This window comes from Micrasema longulum, unplaced genomic scaffold, assembly GCF_059751315.1.
Source record: "Micrasema longulum isolate JH-2025_06_02 unplaced genomic scaffold, ASM5975131v1 h1tg000357l, whole genome shotgun sequence".
Classification (NCBI taxonomy): domain Eukaryota; kingdom Metazoa; phylum Arthropoda; class Insecta; order Trichoptera; family Brachycentridae; genus Micrasema; species Micrasema longulum.
Window position 1 is genome coordinate 21,667 of NW_028277559.1, and position 15,889 is coordinate 37,555.

The window sequence follows — 15,889 nt, forward strand, 5'->3', positions numbered from 1 at the left end:
GGAGGCTGTCATGTATTTTTAAAGAATAATTTAGCTTATATATAGGTATAGCCTCAGAGTGATAAAGAGCTTGAGCCGCCCATACGGAAAAAAATCATTCTAGGTTTATCAATCACGAGGTTAGCTATAGTTTACAGCAACATAATGGGCGGCAGGTACTCAATACAAAACCGTCCGTTACGCGTCATTGGTCAAACCAAAAACCAAACCGAAAATTGCTACGCTTTTGTTCAATAAAGTAGAGCGAAATGGCGACTCTACAGCTGTAGCGCTTTATTATTCGGAGTATAAAGCTTTATAACTGAGCTGTTATGATTGACAGAATTACAAAATTGTCATGATTGATATAAATCAAATAAATGAAAAAAAAAAAAATAATAATTCAGATATTTTTATTATTTACTTATTACTTTTTATCATCGTCAGCATTTCCCTATCCACACCCAAGAGTGCATAGGATACTGTATTGGTGATTCAATTCCAGCGCATCTCGATCATTTTTTGTTACTTTGAAGGTAAGGTAATAAGTCTTACGCTTCAGAAGCCAGTCTAAGATAAGTGAAATGTTGCAATTTAGAACTACCTTAGAAATCAATATTTAATGTCCACCCTGCCAGCTAAGCGAATGTGCCAACCACCACCCTTTAAGGTGGACTTATCTTCACTCAATTTTCCTTTTCAGGATTTACCTAAGAGTAGTAGCAGTAATTGGAAGCAACCTAGTTTGCTGGTTCCATTTTACAAACATAATTTTATTCTTAATTATATTTATCATATTTCAATAATCAAAATATTACTTCATACCCAAAACAAAGCTTGACGATATAAAACTGCAATTATATTAACAAAGACTGAACATAAAAATTAATAATAGTAAAACGAACCGAATTCAGTTTTTTTTTACAGAGTTGGGTTTTCACGGTCTGTTTATCAAAGGAACCTGAGTATTTTGTTATGTTTTTAAAGTAGGTATCAAAAGTTAAATGAGGAAAAACATTTAAATTTAATGATTTCAAAATGCCTCGTTTTCAAGTTTCCAAATAGTTTTTAAAGAAAAATTTTGTCTTTGAAAACCTTCAGGGAACAACTTTATAAAAGCTTATTCCTCATTAAAAGACTACTGATTTCCAAAAACAAATAGTTCAAATGTATGTCAAGGTTTGTTGTTTTATATTGAATAATAAATTTTAATACAATGCTTGGTCTATGGTTATTTTTATTCGTTTAACTCTAGTGAGGCTGTGATGACACACTAGTCTAGATCGATACTAGAGTTGATAACTCTTATTTTTTTATTGATGAAGTTGTATTTTTTGTAATCTTCAAATTAACATTTTCACACCAAATTTGGAAAGAGAAATTTGTATAACTATTATGGATTTTAAATTATTTATCCTTGCCACGCGAAAAATAAATGTCCGCCAATACAGCTATACATCTGTATTAGAGAGAGCACTAAGATAGAACTCATAACAAAGAAGACGGAGACGCTGTTTTGTGGCCAGTGCTTGTGTAAAACAGATTCAGTCGGTTATTGACAGTGGTGGGGGACGTATGCATGTAAAATGAGCGGCGTATTTATGATTTTTAATTTATTTTGCTATTACGGGGCTAGGTTATCTTTGATCTTTTATAAATCATGGAAAAAAATATTAAACATAAGGTCTCTATGTTTTTTTTTCAAATGTCTGAACTTAGAATATTCCATTTTTTGCTTGAGGTTACACGATTTTACATCACCAAGCAAAGGAATTATTTATTGACCATATCAAAATCTCATCTGACTTCAGTCTGGAAGACATTTCAACAAATATGGGAACTTAACTTAACTTTGAGAAGAAAATGTAGTAAAGAGTGTATGTCCTGTTTGCAGGACACTATATGGAGAATCTCGTGCTTACTTAAATTCACGTATGGATATAATATATGACATGAGTTCGCCCCATTATGAGATTCGGGATGGAATTGAGAGTCACTACCAACATGACAACAAAACCTTCTTAAAGTGGCGGACAAGAAAACCTTATGCTCCGTTGCAAGAAGAACACTTAGATATCGGATTAGAAATTAGACGATAAGGTATGTCTGTGGTGTTGAAGACTTCGGCAGTGGGGAAGAAGCAGAAGGTGCTTCTGGAAGAATCATGTAGACCTCATTGAAGATATTATACTTGCAAAAATTAAAAATGCCGAAAACCTTAGCTGCAGAAGATTACCAACAAGGTCGCGGAAAAGATGAAGAAACCGCCAGAAGGCATCATCCCACGACAGCTCACTGTCACAAACAGGTCATACAATCTAGAATCTAGACCAAGAGGTAGAAGAAAAACAAAAATGTTCTGTTGGCTGCTTTGAGTGATTGTTTTGCACGCGATATAAATGTTCGAACATAGGAAGAATAGAAAATGTTACACAGTGTGTGATGTGACCACTTTCATTTAATTTTTTTGCACCACAACAGGCCAGGAGGCCCAATTACAGTGGTGAATTACATTACAGAACAACCAGTCTTGAGAAAAATCACATTTTTTAATTTTTATGTTCTCACCGGGAATCGAACCCGGAACCTTCCGTGCGTGAGTCAAGCGACTTGACCACTACACCACGGAGGCCGCCTGATTGAACATTAGTTGGATTAAGTGATCGTGTCCTTTATTAGCAGTACTTTGATTTCGTCAAAATATTTGTATACACCAACTGAATTTCAGCCCAAGAAAGTTCTTATGGTAAACAAATTCCAACAGAGATGGATAATATTTAACAGAAGAAGAACGATGTTCAAATAAAGGCAGAGTGGTGAGTATTACACAGTGGTCAATGTGTCCATTTAATTCAGCAAACGACAAATCACTACCCCTTTAAATGTCACGACTTCTGTTTTCCCTTCTCTAACATGGTCGTCATTTATGTTGTAACAAAAAATATTTTTTTCTTAACAACATTTTAAATAACCACTTCCCTAAATTTGTGTGGATATTTGATAATTATGAATATTTCATGTGGGTTTTTGTAGAATTGTATTGAAATACAGATTTTACTTTTTTACATTTCGATTGCTTACTTACATAACTCTTTATTTGGATAAGTAATTGACATATCTAAATATTTTGTGTCGTTAGAATAGCGTTATTTTGAGTGAGAAACTTTTTTTTTATGACATTTTGATCGTTTCGAAAAGCAAAAAAAAATTGTTTGACCCAAAGGGCCGATTTTTAAGTATTTTAGAACGCAGTTTATAGTATCCTTAGAGGCCGGTTTTCTAAGACCAGTAAGGCAGAAGAAAATGATGTCCGGTGAGTGTATTAAATGATACTCACAAATTCGAATTTTCTAAAAATTCACCTTACTAAAAATAAAGTACTTTTTCCATTATTCTTTTACAAAGGCAATAAAGTTTTAAAACAATAATTAATAATGCCATACAACAACCGTTTTTTCACTGTTTTCTAAGTAAGGTTCACAGCAGCATTTCTTAAATCTATTGTATCGGGAATTGTAATACAAAATATGCCGAGTAAAATAACATAATGAAGTGAGATCGGTAGAAACGGACATATTGGCAGAAAAATTGGTGGAGCGAAAGGGTGTACGGAATTGAGGAAAGGTTTTACAAGATATGGATCCCTTTACATCTCGTTAAAAATAGCATTTGAACAATATGGAATAAAAAAAACATGAATCACAACGGTAATATTTTAAAAAGTTCAATTGGTTATAGATTATGGACATTTTAAAATTTATAGCTTTACGTTTCATGATCGTCGAAACGAGCATTAATTTCAAAATATGTTTGAAAAATTATGCCACTTTCTTGAAAAAATTTGTGGTTTTCAGATATCAGATGACTTGAAAATTTGAAGGAATTGCTGTTATTTAACATGTTTTACGTTATTTAATTTTTATTTTTATTTTGAAGTAGTAGTTATCTAGAAACCCGTTGATGTTAAACTGAACACGTAAGTGGTTTTTACATATTTATAATAAAATATTTTTTTATTTTATAAATTAGTTAATGTGGTTTTGAGAATGGTGAAAAAAATCTGTTGATCATAAGTTTGAAAAAACAAATATGAAAGAAAATTAAACCGTTTTTCTTATGAAGTCAATAAAAATAAATAACCAAACATTTTTTTTACTGGAAATATAAATAAAAGGAAATGTAATACCCGAATTTTAATTTTGCATAGTAAAATATTTTTCTTCAAATCATACACCGTTTCGATTAATTAAAACGATTTTTTTTTAAAACAGATTACATGTTTTTAAAAACTGTTTCCCTCCATCAGATAGATATAAATATTATGTGATAGTTTAAATATTGTATATATGCATAAAATTATTTTAATACAAAAAGGCAGGCTCCATCGCGCTGTTGGTAAAATAGCCAATTATAAAATTGACGTCGCGGGTCCGATTCTCGCCAGTTGCAAGAATATCCAAGATTTTTTTTCTCAATTGGTCTGGGTGTTTTGGTGTATTTTTCGTTAGTTTTTTTCGTATGTTTTCTTTGAGATCTGCTAACAACCTTTTCAAATAAAGGGTTAGCAAGCCTTTCTTTCTAAATAATTTTTAATTAAAAAAATAATTTATTTCAGAATAATAGGTTCTGTGCAACATAAATCCTTTAAGGGATTTAGCTAGTCAAACCACTTCAGTTTTATTAAATATGGTAGAACTGCAAGAATCAGGAAGTTTTTGCATTCAGGTATGAATCGAAAGAAAAAACCTTACCATCCCCAAACATTTCTGTTGCACAACAAAACCAAGGCGCGATTACAATCAGAAGTTAAGTTCACCATACCTTCGCCATGACGTCATAATAGAAGATAAATTTGAAATACGAGAGAGAAATAAGTAAATTTTAAAGGCGACATGATTGACATAACTGCCTGTTTTGAACTCAAACACGATACGGTGGTTAGATGCTGCCCCATTAGCATAAAAAGACATCTAGCCGTAAAAATACTACCGATAAATGTACGTATCGAGATGTCAAAAAAAAAACAGTTTTTCATATCTCGATAGAAACATATATACGAAAGTAAGCACACCGTCTTGGTAATTGTCAAAAGTCAAGCAAGCATTTTTTTTTATCTAATTGAGATTTATTTGAGTTTAAAATCGCTTTGATGTGGCTTCTTTTTATCACAGAAGCCTATTTTAAATATTAATGATGATTATTTTGAATTTTAAATTAGTAAGGAATTTTTTGGCGTCATTTATTGGTTGAATTTGTCTATCATATGACGTCAAAGATGACATGTCGGTAGAGCAAAACGAGGTAGATTGCGATAGTACAGAAGTATAGTATGCCGTCTCGGTATGTGCAGATGAAGATAACCTTTTCAAATGCCCCCAGGAAAGCTTGAAGATCTGTCAATACGCGATATTCTGATACGTCACTTTCTCTTTTGTAATATGGAAATATGGATAATTTATACAGCGCTATTTTCGTAATATAATACGTCAAGAGCGTTTTACAAAGTTAGTATATGAATATCGATTCTAATGTATGTTAGAATATTTAATAGGTAATTAAAGAGCGTTCTTTCAATAGATATCTTACATGTGCCCAGGCTTCTAAAAACAGTTTTTTTCGCATCTGTGGATATGTTATATTTTAATTATAGATATCAAATCAAAAATACTTTTTTAATTGTTTAAAATGAATTTTAGTTAAGAATCTAGATGTGATTGAAAAGTTAATTTGAATTTTGTGTCTTAATTGCTTTGTCGAAAGTTGCATTTTCAGTAAATTATTCTACGTAAAATTGTGTAATGTGCGTGTGCACCAGTTGTAGTTTGTTTCCCTAAATACATCCTAGCACGCTTTTTGTTCTACCCTTAACACGCACTTCTAAACTCAGTCCATTCCGTGATTTTTCCAGGGAGCTTTAACGCCTGCTTATTTTCAATACTATTAACTTCACGCTTCAAAAAACTGAAGTACCTTTTGGGAAAAGGCTTTTCCTTACAAGGCGCTTTTCTTAAAATTATTACAAAATCATCCAACCGTTATTTTATTAATTTATGTATAAACTTTAAAGCACTGAATTTGATCGTTAATATAAACAAATAGACAACTTTCAATACAAGCATACAACCTAATGTTTAGTTCGTTCGTCGTGTTTAGTTTCATTCGTTCAAAAAACCATATCTTTAAAAAAACGTGTACGTAATTATCGAACCTTTAAAACAGTTATGTACACATTCATTAATTTATTAACAAATTACAACAGGGATGGGGAATACCTTAAATAAGGGAATATGGAAGTCAAGGCATTATTTACAGGGCGCATGATCTGTCATTGGCTGGTTTAAGTGGCCACTTTACACACTGTGTAACATTCACCATTTTGCCTATTTTTAACATGCATATTTCTTGAATTTTTCCATTTGTTGATTTGAGTGAAGTTAAAGAGCTGAAACTTTTATAGTTCCTCATCCATGTTGTAATTTGTTAATCCTAATGACTCACGAAGAGGTGAAATCCAGTCTTTTGTCATCAAACATTTGGACAAATTCAAATATTGTCATTTATTAAAGTAAAAAATAGCTTATTTGTATTCACGAAACATGAACCTGCACCTAATGATGCATAGGGCACTGCATTGGAAAAGTTTACCCAGTGTATCTAGATCGTCTATTACAGGAAGGTACACCAGTCTTACGCTTCAGATGCCAATCCAGGGATTGTGAAGTATTGCTATGTAAAACTACCTTATAATATAATAATTCACATTGACCCTCCCAGGAATCAAAACCAGGACCTGAAGCGTGGTAGGCAAACATGCCAACGACTACACTCCGAGGCGGACTTTTTTCCATTCGATTTCTTTTATCCAGATTTTTTACCTGAGAGTTGCCATCGGGTAGAAAACACTCGTCTGAGAATCTCGTTCTAAACTTATAAATAGAAATCAAACACTGATTTGAGTCTACTGAACACTTTATTTTATTTTTACAAATATAAACAATTAATAAAGCCTTATAGTTTTGTAAATTTAGACAATTGTTGTCGAAAAAAACAACGGTATTTACAAACTTGAATATAACGACTGTAATGCAGTTTACGTGGGACAAACTGGGCGCTGTTTCTTTACTAGATATTCAGAACACATAAGATCCTTTAAAAGTAAAAAAAAAGATTTTCAATTTGCCAATCACTTAATTGAAAATAATACCAGCAGCAAAAAAATACTAATAAAAGTGACTAGATGTAAATAAATACACTTTTTTAAACAATTTTTTTAGACAGCTGGTTACCCACGTGAAAACACGGGACCGGGACACAACGCGTGGTTATATAATCACGAATTTACACGGCTCCGGGATACAAAGTGTTAAGTTCAACTAAGAACAAGAACAAAACCTTTTGACGGAAGCAATCATGTGATTTTTACATTTCTTTATCCAAAACCTTTAGATTCGCTAAAAATTCTCATGGCATGCAAATTATATTAATGGCAATGGCAAAGGCAAATGCACTAATCACTTGATGGGTAAACAAGATTATATAACGACTTTTTGTTATAAATGGTAAGAGTAAAGCCAATTGAACGTGTCCACCAATAGAAAATAATACTTTCAGGTTTCTAGTGTATTACAGTTGAAAATGATGTGAAAATCTAATTACATATATATTTTTATATATCTCTACAATTTTGTCAATGTAAGGGTGTGTGTGTGGAGGGCTTGGTGTGTGAGGGCGTGTGAGGGTCCGTGTGTGTAAAGGAAACAGGGAAATAGGGTATAACATGTAAGGATGTTTGTATATGAATTATGACTAACCCGAATATTTTAATTTTCGCACGAATTTTAACTAGTTGTGAATGACTGTGCTAAAAATCGGCCATCATGTCGTGGTAGAACAAGGTTAGAACTGATTCGTGGACCTACGACTTTACCACGACCCAGTTCCGCCTAGTGGTGTTTTAGTTGGCGCATCATATTTATTGAGGATAGTTGTCTAAATATTAGGCTATCCCATGGAATCATTTATAAATTTATGGTATTTTAGCATGTGCATATATATTATGTATGTATGTGTGTATATATGTATGTGTTTATGTATGTATGTAGTATGTATGCGTGTATGTGTATATATTTATATATTTAATTTAATTTTGACATTTAATGTAAACGGTTTTTTTTTTTCTTTTCTTCTCTTTTGGGCTATAACTGTTTTTCTTTTTCCTCAATATTATTTTTATTTATAGGAAACATATTCAAAATCCATATTTGCCGCAACAAATCGGATTCTTAGAACAGGCATTTGCCCATATAGGAACCGATTGCAACATTAGGCATACTAATATTTCTGGCTTGCCGTCCCTTTATATACTGAGTCTACTCCTAGTACAAGCAGAATTTGACAGAGTGTTTTTTGTGCCAGTTTTGTAACAATTTATGTATCAACTAATAAATAAATAAATAATTCCGCCTACTATAGTTGAGGTTCTCGATTTGATTTTGAGTTATGAAGTTAGCTCTACAATTCAGTATTTAAAATCTACTTACCTCAATAAAAAATATTCAGATACGCTGCACTTGGAGTGTCAATGCAGTGCCCTTCATCACATACAGAGGGCGTTATGATCGTAATTCAAAGTAAAATGTCTTTTAATATAAAATTAAACAAGGTTCTGCAAAAAACGAAACTATCAATACTCGCTATACAAGCTAAGAATAAATTTATAACAGGAACATAATATGCAGTGGTGTGTCATTCTTCAAATCAAGACCATATTTTTTCATTGGATTTATTTGAAAATAAGTTTAAAAAAACATGCAATAAAAGGGATAAAAAAAATTACAGCAAAGAAAAACTATTATACGGAGCATAAAAAAACCTAAGAATATATCATATTATGTGAAGTAAATAAAAGAGAATATCGATTTGGGACGAAATTAATTGACGATATCATGTCAACTAAAAAACAAAATTTAAGAAAACTAACAAATAGTGGTAAACACAACCCTTGTGTGAACTTCAGAACAGTGGGATGACTCACAGAAAGTTGCTCAATAACATAAAAGAAGAATAGAAAATAAGAAAAAATTTGGAAACATAATGCGTCTGAATTTAATAAATTGTAATATAGTAAGTGATTTTTTTTTTTGTAAAACAAATATGAATTATAATGCACATTGTTTTAACTTGCATGGTATAACTAGTAATTAGTTGAATACGTTTTTTTACAACTATCTAAATAAATACAATACATTACACTAGGTGCGATAATAGTAATGAAATTTCGTACGATATTTATGCACGAAAGTGTGTACATTGGTATAAAAATTATTTTGTATAAAGTATTTTCGTCAGTAACCGGTGATTGAACATGTTTGGAGAAAATTTCGGAAACAAATGTTAACTTTCCATAGTAATCGGGGCCCTGACATAAAGGAAACTATCAAAAATCACTGACATTATAATATATAAGTTGTTAGTTGAATCGATTTATAAAAATGTTAACAAATTCTTTTTTCCATACATAAAACTAAATTTTTACTTGGCAGATAAAATTTAAGGTAAATTTTATCTTGCCATTAGAATACGTACCCTGAACTTTCTGGAATTTGTTTTTCACGTGATAGTTTATTTTCTATTTGTCACATTTATTATAAAAAAAAGAAAATATTCAATAATATAACCATAGAAACGAAACATTTTTTTAAAGCAAGAACAAATAAGTACAACGGAGAGACGTTATAGAATCTGATAGATTTTGATAAAAGATTCAAGATTTAAAAAAATATTTTATATAATTATTTACTTTTTAATTGATTAAATAAGCATTTTCCTATAAAGCCGCAAAACAGCTGTAATTTGAAAGCAAATATTTTTATTTTTTAGAGTAAAAATTTTGACCAATTTTTTTATTGACCCTCCTGTATTTCGCTGGCTAAAACATACTGTTTTTGAGTGGATATGTTCTTTTACATGATGTTTTCAATAAATTAAAAATAATCATTCAGATGGTGATTTTCATTCGTTGGTCTGATCATTCAAAGAAGAGGTGCCTAGCAACCATAGAAAATAGTCTTAGTAATATCATTAATTTGATATGTAAAATGATCGTTGTACGATCCAGGTGTAATTTGTACAAAATAAATACATCATGGTTCTGTTAACAATTAATTAAGTACATCGCTATTCCTACGATATCATTTTATAAAATTCACGTTAAAATGTGTTAGGGTAAGCGTAGTTTATAGTGTAAATGTGATAGATTTATCGCTCAAACGGGTATAATCCGGGTTGATCTCCTCTCGATATCCCCTCTTAATATCCACTCGTCCAAAACACGGGATTCTAGTTTATACACACCGCTGCATTTTAAAAATATATAGCGATTTTACTCTAATGACCTACGTTTTTTTATTATTTTTTTAAAGTTCAAGTATCTACTAAATTTAACCTAACAAGGAACCTTTTAAAGAAGAGAACGTAATAACCTAAATATTAAAATAAATTCAAATCTTGATTGTATATTTATGTAAAAAGTCTATTCGAAATCTACTTTAAAAAAATTATTTATTATTTTATAATTTTCGAAGCAATTTTTAACGAAGTGTAAATAACACATTATTAGAAAATGGAAATCAAGTTGGTGTACAGTAGGGTTCGATGCTCGGACTACTGATCCTGAGTCCGCAATACTAGCCACTGGACCACATCCCGATTCTCAAACTATTCTTTGTGTTAAAAATAAATAAATCAAATAATTAACAAATTACAACAGGGATAGAGAATACCTTAAATAAGAGAATATGGAAGTCAAGGCATTTACAGGTCTTATGACCTGTCATTAGCTGGTTTAAGTGGCCACTTTACACACTGTGTAACATTCACCATTTTGCTTATGTTTGAACATCCATATTTCTTCCATTTGTTGATTTTAGTGAAGTTAAAGAGCCGAAATCTTTATTGTTGTGAAGAGATTCATTTGACTGAATTATTCCACGTACTAGGCAACGCCTGAAAACAATTTTTCATTTTTTAAACTTCTTCTTGGACCAGTTGGTTTCATTACAATATTTGGGTTTGTCTACGAATATTTGGACAAACTCAAATATTGTAATAAATCAAACAAAACTAAAATTGTACTTTTTTCCTCGGCTCGGGTATTTCCAATGAGAAAAACATCCCTCATTATATTATTTAATGTTTTTTTGTTAAAGTATTAAATTAGTAAATAAATTAAAAACAGGATTTTTAAATTGTCATTTGTTGTTCAAAGAGTAAATTTTTTAGCGATTATTTTTTCATTCCCAGCTAACGCATAATGATGCAAAGGCAGGGCATTGACATGAAGGCAAAAAGTTCAGACTTATACCAGTTGCCAGTCAAATAAATATTTTACGTTGATAATGCCGAGATTTGAAAGGTATGGTAGACAAACGCTTATCAGTACACCACAAAGCGAATTGATTTCCATTTAATTTTTTTTCTTTCCGTATAACTTCCTTCCAGGTTTATAGTTTTATTTCATACACGGAGCTTTATTCTTTATTCTACCCGGATACGGAAAAGATATAATGCACAATGTTATTGATACTTTTACTTGTACTGAATATGTCACCTGAGTCGACTTGTGGTTTCCCGAATAGTCGCAAACTCCGCATAGGTATTGGCGGCCTCCGTGGTGTCACTACACCGCGTTAAGACGCTTGACTCACGCACGGAAGGTTCCGGGTTCGATTCCCGGTGAGAACACAAAAATTAAAAATTTGATTTTTCTCAAGCCTGGTTGTTCTGTAATGTAATTCACCACTGTAATTGGGCCTCCTGGCCTGTTGTGGTGCAAAAAAAAATTAAATTAAATTAAATGAAACGAATAGGTTTATTTTTATTATGACAAAGATTCGATATTCATTAATGATGAAAACAGACGAGTTAATTTACATAATACATTTTTTACATTATATATTACGTAAATCCATTTGTAGTTTATTACTTGCCTATATAAAAAACAGTATATCATATTTTGCATAATAAAAGAAAAAAACAAAGTTATCTTAAAACACAAAAAAACAAAATTGGAGTATTTTAAAAATATTTATTTAAATATGTTGACGTATAACTTTAACAATGAATGAGTCCAGTTTCTTAAAAACATATTTTCAAAACACATTATTTCTAGAGAAACGTTTGATTCGAACGTAAAATACTAAGTAGCTAAAAATAACGTACGCTTGAGTATAAAAACAATGAAAATATTATACTATCGTACACTACGATTTAAATATTAATTCACCTCGAAGAAAATACGTCATAAAAATAATACATTATGTTTGTTTCTTTAATTGCTTTGCTATTTTGCGAAGGAAACACATTTGGTTGAGAAAAAATACGGATTTACTTGTAAAAAGCGTCGTTTTTGCAAGGACGTTGGACTCTCATATGTATATTTTGTTCGATTGAGCAAAGGGGTATTTTTATGTTTGTTTTTAAATGCAGATTTTTTACACGATAAGATACGTTTCTTGTATAATTGACACAATTAGATATTAAATATTTTATATGGCCTGTTAAAATGCGGAAAACAAGCTACTTAAACGCTTTTCCATTTTCCTTTCACGTTTCTAGAATTTTCCAGCTAGCTAATGACCTCCGATATTCAGAGTATGTGGCTCCGTATTATTTAGGTAATGCCAACTCGAAAATTGGCATATCGCATGTTTCGTTTTCACAATCTGAAAATCAAAAGCAGCTGAAAAAATTTCTTCACTGAAATCTCTTAGCGACGCATATACGACAAAGATTTTTGAACTTAATACTTTACGTGTACCGAGATCTCCGATATATAACTTTAGTAAATAACCATTAAGTGAATTTAGAGAAAATATATTACAATCGTATTAAGCTTCATAGAGACGTTCTTATGTTGTTTTTATTCAAAGAGGTTCAAAGTTCATTGAATATTCAAGAAGTATTGTTACCAAATAACAATATGATATTATTTGCTAGAATATCAGCATTTTGATTAAATTTGTAATAAAAATAATATTGTAGATATAAAATATATTTAAAAGTTAAAAATACAACAAGGTAAACTGTCTTTAACAAGGTAAGTCTTATCAACAATATTTTGAGTTTGTCTAAATTTTTGTAGACAAGGACTGAATTCGACTCCCTGGGGAGCTGTTAAAATTAACATATTACAACAAAGATGAAGAACATTTAAGACAAGGTAATATAGAAGTCTAGGCATCTACAGGGCTTATGACTTACCATTGGCTGGTTTAAGTGGCCACTTTACACTATGTGTAACATTCACCATTATGCCCACATTTGAACGTCTATATTCTTTCAATTCTTTCATCCTTTGATGTTTGTGAAGGTAAAGAGCTGAAACGTTTATTTATGCGGGTGAGATTCATCTGATTGAATTATTTTGCCTACAAATGTATTTTTACATAATATTATCAGTATGTCTAAATTCTTGTAGATATGGCTCCGTAGTAGTTTGTAGATATGAAGTTATTGAGATTTAAATGTTTTGAATACAACTCTGCAGTGAGCGAAACCCAGTCTTATCTACAAACAATTTAACAAACTCGAAACATTATTTGTTCAACTAACTGATATAAAAAAGTGTTTTTTTAAAAATTATTTTCAGGCGTTGCTTAGTTGGTGAAATAATGCAGCGAGATGAATCTCACTCCCATCGATAAAAGTTTAAGCTCTTTTATTTATCAAAAATTAACAGAACTGAGAAAATTCAAATGTTTAAACATAGTCTGAATGGCGAATGGTGCATTGTGTACAAAGTGGGCCATGAGTAGGTCATGAGCTCTGAAAGTGCCTAGACTTCTATTCTTCCGTATTCCCTTCTCTGACATGTTTTTCATCTTTGTTGTAAGCATGTGAATCTTAATTACTCCTAAGGGATTGAAATCCCGTTTTTATCTTCAATAATTTGAAAAAATTCAAAATATTAATGAAAAAAATGCATGGTTATGAATAAATAATGAAAAGCGTACTTTCTTGATTTTTCTTTTGAAAATACTTCTTACAAATACAAAACTTACAATCACATAAACTAACAAAACTCCTGCAAAAGCATGACCTGCCTGTTGCAAATGTTCATATTTGTTATTTTTTTTAGATGATTTTGAACAAATGCGTAGTAGTTAAATTGTTTATAAAATCAGTCCTGGCATAAGCCATTATTATTTTCAAAAAAAGGAGATTTAAAAGGCTTTTTTTAACCAATAGCATAATATTATGCTTTAACTATTTATTTCTTATTTTCATGTCAAAAAATTGTGTTAAAATAAAAGCACTTATTTGTTTATTTTTTTATATCTATCGCATTCTTTCAGTATCGTTTATTGAAATAGAAAATAAAATATATACCCACACCTTAAGCTGTGCCTTTATCGGATTTAATTGATATTTAAAAACAAAAAAAAAAAAAAACAACTTTGTTTTTAACCACTATTTTTTTTTTCCACCGACTGGTTTCAAAGTAAACAAGCTTCTTCGTCAAGGTTTACGTAACTAATAAATCAATTCCTATTTTTTTTACCATGTTCACTAAATACTACACTTGGACCCCACAAATCAAGTCTTTTTTTCCTTAGAATATTTTTTAAAATTAAAATCAAATAGTGTATTTTTGTAACTTATGTATACTTATTGTAAAATGCCAAGAAAAAATGATAATATATATACATATATAAATACGCATATACACATAACAATACAAAAATAATAATGTTCATCTTCCTATTATGTATCGCAAATTAAATCGTTTTATATAACTTTATTTACAACAACAGACAGTATAATATTCTAACACTGTTCATGTCATTACGATAGGTAACTGGATAAACAGTATGTTTGAATAAAGGTGGCTTCCTTAAGAATCTAACCTTTGACTTTTAAGAAGACGTACAAAGACGAAATTTAATATGAACAAGGGACATTGTTTGATTCGTTTTTTCTGTGATTTACTACGGCTGGCGCGTAGGTATTTTAAAACATAAAAAATATTTTTGCGTTAGACCAGTGTTTATTATTGATATACCAAATAATTGTTTTCATTCGTTTGCTAGTGAATTGAATATGCTTACAAAAACCAATAATAAAATTGTTATTTTTCCACATAATGTGTTTGAAAAAAAATATATATCTCTATTTGAAATAATGATTTAACAATGGTTTAATAAATTTAGCTACCCAAAAAAATCCATGCAAATAACTTTAATGGTGTAAATGGTTGTTTATTTAATGAAGAATGTTTTTTTTTTAATATTTTCAAAAACTGTATGTTTTTCATGAATGATCTTCCTTTTGATATTTTTCAATTTTTTTTATACATATTAATAAATACAAGATTTTTAAGAATAAATAAATGTAAAAATTAAATAAATTTAACACAGTGTGTAAAGTGACCACTTAAACCAGCCAATGGCTAGAAAAAAGCCCTGTAAATACATATACTAACATAAGACCCTCTCACTGTCTTCCCTCTCTACTGCGATAAATTTATATTAAAATCAACAACATTTCGAGCCTCTCTGATTTTTTGTAGACAAGAACTGAATATTGGCGTCCAACTAACCCAAATACTCACAGGTCACGGGTGGATTCATGAGCTTCTTGCATTGCTGCAAGATCTCCGAGATTGACAGCTACCCATGTGATGATGAAACACCTCAATATGTCCCTCACCTGATGGAGCATTGCTCCTTTTTCAATTTTCTGAAACAACAGCTCGAGGCGCGATGCAGAAGTCTGGGTAAAAACTTATGCAACATTGGATCGGTGATACTTTATAAAGAACTGAAAATGTGGTATCTTACATAGTCAAGTTAGTACAGGACATTGGTAAAATAAACCAAAGTAGGACGCAGGATGCCGAACACTCTATTGG